The following is a 6,285-nucleotide window of genomic DNA, read 5'->3' on the forward strand; positions in this document are numbered from 1 at the left end:
CATGCTTTCATGCTGTTTCTGCCAAATTCTCACTCTGCCACCTGCATGATGCAACTGAAACGTGATTCATCGGACCACATGACTTTTTTCCAATGCTCGACTGTCCAATCCTTGTGTTCCTCTGCAAATTGGAGACATTTTATCTTGGTAACTGCAGACAGCAAAGGTGTCTGAACAGGCCTTCGGCTTCCATATCCCACACGATGCAGTGTACGGCTAATTTGCCTACAAACGTCAGGTGGTAATAATCTGGCCACTCACATTCAAATATATCGCACGTTCAAAGGCTGTTAAATCGCGTTGTTTGCCCATATCTTCAGAAAAAATCACTTCTGTCGTGGTAAACAACCTGCTTCCCTATTTATAATGGTCTGGCCCTCTAGCAACTTCAGCGTGAAATTATAGCTAATTTGCCTACAAACATCAGGTGGTCATAATAATCTGGCCACTCACTGATATTTTTTAAAAAGTGGAAGAGCTATGGTCAACATTAGATTAAGTGACAGTGTACAACTTATAGATTATTCCAACAACCCTTTGCAGCAAGTGGTTATTATTCCTTGGGATTGAGAAATTTAAATATTTTTGGATAATTACTATGGGTAAGTTTCTTTTGGTGGAGGTAGGTAATTAAAGGCAATTGAAATACAATATGTTAAATCTAACAGGTAAGCACAGCTTGTCAAGGGAGTAGAAAGGGACACCTGACTCAGCCTGGGTGAGGAACAATTACTCAGAAGAGGTGATGTCATTGCTAAAGGATGGGCAAAAAATAGCTGGATTGGGAGGATGGGAAATGGACTTCCTGGCAGGTAACTTGCTCAAGAGTGGTTTATAAGTGACTTACGGGTACTAGTTCCTCAGTGCTGGACTGGGATCTGCGCCCAGTTCTGGTACTCCTAAGACAAGTGCTTTTTTCTTTACAGCCACCTTTGTGGAGATAAAAGTGCCTCCCCTTGCAAGATGTACCACAAACAACTCAGGACTTGCCCACTAGTGGCTTCATTAAAGTATGCAGATGGCAAACTAGTGAAACCAAACAGGAGCTGAACATCTATGAGGCTTTACTACTGTTTCAAGGTTTAAGAGTACATGACAGGAGGTCTGAGCCTGCTTCCAGATATTCGGGCTGAAAAATTAGCAGTCTGCTCAGTCACTGGTATGGGAGCAGCCAAGCTCTTTCTGCTTTGAGCTAGGCATACACCTAGGGCTAAACCTAATGGGACAAAGGGGCAAGGATGTGACGTGAACATCTGGGCAGAGGCTGCCTAGAGGACTAAGTTGTAAGGCTTTTTTAAGGAAAGGACTAGTTCTTTTTGTGGCCTTAGACTAGACACAGTAAACACTTACTCATAGTATGAAGAGTGGACAGCTGGGGTCCATTCCAGGACAGGCACTCTCTTAACTGGTCTTGAACAAGTATGATTCTAACAGACCTTAAGTTTCTTGCCAAAAAAAGTGAAGGTTGCACTACTGTTTTTTTGTTAATCACAGAAGGATTTTGTGTTTAAGAAAACTTAGACAATAAAAATCATCCATAAAAGTGACCATTGAACTGTCTGGAGTTTGTATTTCTGTTGGGCAGTGTAACAAAATGGCTAAGAGCTTGGGCTCCTGAATTCAAGTCCCAGTGATGCCTTTTTCCCCACCATAGCCACCTTCACGTGGCATATGCACAAATTATCCTCTTTATGTATCAGTTTCCTTATTTGTAGAATGCTTCATAGAGTAGCTGGGAAGTTTAAATAAAATGATGTTAAAAATATCTGATAATACTGGGTTTTATTCTCATGTCAATAAGAGATGGATGCTGAATAGCACCTGCTCCATTTATTTATTTATTTATTTATTTATTTATTTATATTGATTTCAGAGAGGAGGATTGGCTGCCTCCTGCATGCCCCCTACTGGGGATCAAATCAAGCCTGCAACCTGGGCATATGCCCCAGACCAGAATTGAACCTGGGACCCTTCAGTCCTCAGGCTAACACACTATCCACTGAGCCAAACCAGCTAGGGTGCACCTGCTCCTTTTAGAAAGAGTTAGCACACCCCAAGTACACATCAGTCCCCACTACTCATTCAGAGTATAACTGTACTTCACCTGCTGTAATCACACTTAACCTGCCTAGTCTCTACAGACTGGAGGGGTGCCCATTGTTCCTGGGCCCTTGGAGATTTTGATGAAGACTCTCCTACTGCCAACAAGTTAAAAGCAACTGCTTTCCAACAGTTGATCTAGTAGCAACTGATTTATTCACTTCACCATGGGTGACATTTCCAGGAAAAAATTCATCCCTTTAATTATCACACATTTCCCTGTTTATAATGATGTTTCTAGAATAAATCCACACCTCCCTGTTTTCTTCATCATAGGCTACTGAGCCCAGGGTCTCTATGAGAGTGGCACTGCAAGCAGACCCTTCACTTGGCAAGTAGATTAACTTTTCTTGACCTCGGAATCATGTGTAAGACACCGAACAGGAATTGATGAGCTCTTCAGGTGCCTGTGAATCACTCACTGACTAAATGCCTACCTCACCTCAGCTTTCTCAGTCCAAGTTCTACAAGAACGTTTAGCCCAGAAGCCGTAGGACACCCATTTTGATGATCAGCTCTGTATCTGGGCTAATATTAGTTATATAGTAACCTATCCTTGGAAGGACTGAAGAGTCACTTGGATCTGTGTTCTGGTTCAGATGAAGAACCTGCTTGAGAAAGGCTTCAACTGTCAACTAGAAATCCCTGCCCTTCAAAGCTCACAGACAGGTATTAAACTGGGAAATGCACATAAAAAGTGCTGAATGGAGATCAGTATAGCAGCGCGGAGGAAGAGGCTCTGCCAGCCCTCAGGCTGACACTAGGACAGTTCTGCTGTTTCAGTTTCTGCCCTTCCCTGGTATCAAGCTGGCTGCGGGGAGTCATTTCTCTAGGCACCACCCTACTTCTATCTACAAGCATTCTCCCTCCCTCCTAATTTATTTCTAGTTTGATGCAGACCAGAATGAAAGTTAATCATTTTGGCTCAGAGTTTTTGGTTCAAATAAGATTCCTGAGGGCCATCCTAAGCATTGAAGTATTTGGCTGCAGTCAGAGACGTCATCTGAGTCAGCCTCTGGCTTTGAGATGAAAGAGAATAAAGTTTCTATGGCACATCTAAAGCAATAAGGCTCTGAGTTCCAAACCCTGACATCTCCTCTCACTCCCCGGGAAACTTTGGGACATGTTACATAGCCTGTCCGAGCGTTAGTTTCTTCATCTATAAAAGAGATATTAGTATTTCCTTTCAGTGGTTGTATGTAATAACTAACTTTGGACAAATTAGTTAAACTCTCTACCTGAGCACCAAAATACAAAATAGAGAAAGGATTTGAAGGAATCAAAGACGAGTTCAGAACAGGAGGCTAACAAGCAGTTTACACAAACGGTATTGTTACAGATGGTCTGGCTGTCCCTATCGGTGCTGACTAATGGCACTCATCTTTCTTGTTCCCACCTGTACTAGTTTATTATTTTTTAAAATTCTATCAGGAAAAGGCTAGGACAGAGTTGGAGATTGCCCTTATTTTTATGAGTTACATACCCACACTAACTAAGAAACTGCAATGCCAAACCAGCAAATAAGTCTGCTTTTCAAGAAAGCATTTTCTTTTAAAAAATGTATTAAGATTTGGCAATGAGCCCTAGCCGGCTTGGCTCAGTGGATAGAGTATCAGCCTGCGGACTGAAGGGTCCCAGGTTCGATTCCGGTCAAGGGCATGTACCCTGGGTTGCAGGCACATCCCCAGTGGGAGATGTGCAGGAGGCAGCTGATCGATGTTTCTCTCTCATCGATGTTTCTAACTCTCTATCTCTCTCCCTTCCTCTCTGAATAAAATATATTTTTATATTTAAAAAAAAAAAAGATTTGACAATGATTGTTAGAGGTGGGTAGAAGCTGTGTCTTTTTAATTTTTTTTAAAATATATTTTATTGATTTTTTACAGAGAGGAAGGGAGAGAGATAGAGAGTTAGAAACATCGATGAGAGAGAAACATCGATCAGCTGCCTCCTGCACATCTCCCACTGGGGATGTGCCTGCAACCCAGGGTACATGCCCTTGACCGGAATCGAACCTGGGACCTTTCAGTCTGCAGGCCGACGCTCTATCCACTGAGCCAAACCGGTTTCGGCAGAAGCTGTGTCTTTTTAGTATTTACAAGCTAGTCTGTCAAAAACCCGCCCATCCCCATTGCATTACACTACTCTTCACAACTTACTACTCTGCCCCTTAGGCAAGTATGTTTTTGGCCCTTGGTATAAAGTGAAAAGTTAAAACTTTCCTCTGCATTCCCAATTTCTTTAAAACTAACCATTAACAGTTTTCTACATACCTTTTCAGGGAGCAAAAGGTAACAGTGCATCACCAGAATATGTAAGAGCACTGATGATATCATACACAACGTTCTGAATTTAGCTTTTTATCAAATATATCTTAGAGCCCTTTCCATATCAGCATAGAAAGGTATTTGTTTCATTATTTAAAAAAATATATATTTTATTGATCTTTTACAGAGAGGAAGGGAGAGGGAGAGAGAGTTAGAAACATCAATGAGAGAGAAACATCAATCGGCTGCCTCCTGCACACCCCCTACTAGGGATGTGCCCGCAACCGAGGTACATGCCCTTGACTGGAATCAAATCTGGGACCCTTGAGTCCGCAGGCCGACGCTCTAGCCACTGAGCCAAACAGGTCAGGGCTGTTTCATTATTTTTTATTTATTTATTTTTTAAAATATATTTTATTGCTTTTTTACAGAGAGGAAGGGAGAGGGATAGATATACTTGATGGGAATTGGGCCCAATGGCTACACTTTAGTTATATTAAGGTTATTTTAGGTAGGGCTTCTCTTTTTATTATTATTTTATTATTATTATTATTTTATATATTTTTATTGATTTCAGAGAGGAAGGGAGAGGGAGAGATAGAAACATCAATGATGAGAGAGAATCATTGATCGGCTGCCTCCTGCATGCCCCCTACTGGGGATCGAACCCAAAACCCCAGCAATATGCCCTTGACAGGAATGGAACCCAATAAAACCCAGGACCCTTCAGTCCACAGGCCGACCCTCTATGCACTGAGCCAAACCGGCTAGGGCTGTTTCATTATTTTTAACAACTGCTGAATAGTCCATTGTATGATGATGTATTTAGCCACAAAGGACACTTAGATTATATCTGTTTCTAGGGCAGCGGTTCTCAACCTGTGGGTCGAGACCCCTTTGGGGGTCGAACGACCCTTTCACAGGGGTTGCCTAAGACCATCGGAAAACACATATATAATTACATATTGCTTTTGTGATTAATCACTATGCTTTAATTATGTTCAATTTGTAACAATGAACATACATCCTGCATATCAGATATTTACATTACAACTCATAACAGTAGCAAAATTACAGTTATGAAGTAGCAACGAAAATAATTTTATGGTTGGGGGTCACCACAACATGAGGAACTGTATTAAAGGGTCGCGGCATTAGGAAGGTTGAGAACCACTGCTCTAGGGGGTTTTCTTTGTTTCTTCCTTACTGTGAACAAATTTGCATACCCTGGATACTTGTACACACAGCTTGGTGCACTTTCACAGATAGTTCCATAACCACTAGGTCAGACAATACGTATATTTAAATTTTTGAAAAAATAAAAATTTGAGACATGAATCCAACTTAGCAAGCAAGTCAGATATTAACTTATTTTAATAAGAGACATAACAATCAACAAAAATAAGACAGTCAAGAAATATATCTGAAGAAAACCCAATTAAGATAAGGAAGTGGGGAGGGGATTTGGACTGGTCAGGGCAGGCCCTTCAGAGGAGATAAACCCAAAGAGACAGATTGTTCAAGAAAAATGGAATAACAAGTGCACAGATCCTAGCGAAGGAACTGATTTGGCGCGTTGGAGAAACGCATGGTGCCGACGCGATTGGACTGGTCAGGAGTGTGTCCGCGTGCAGGGGGAGCTCTGCGAAGGAGAACCTCCGAGGCCATCAGCAGGTCGGGTTTCGTTCCCGGTGACACCGGGAGGAATTTAAACGCGAGGAAGGACCCGCTGGTCACACTCTCCGCGGTGACCGGGGCGAGTTCCTGCCTCTCGCCCAAGGCTCTTCCTCCCTCGGGGCCCCGAGACCCTAATCGCCACCCCAATGCCTGCGCAGGCCCACAGGCCAGGCTTGGGGCGCAGCCGGGCTCACCTGTCCTCCAGGACCGACTCCAGGGGCTGCACCCCGTCCGTGTCCAC

This window comes from Myotis brandtii, unplaced genomic scaffold (genome assembly GCF_000412655.1).
Source record: "Myotis brandtii unplaced genomic scaffold, ASM41265v1 scaffold181, whole genome shotgun sequence".
Classification (NCBI taxonomy): Eukaryota; Metazoa; Chordata; class Mammalia; order Chiroptera; family Vespertilionidae; genus Myotis; species Myotis brandtii.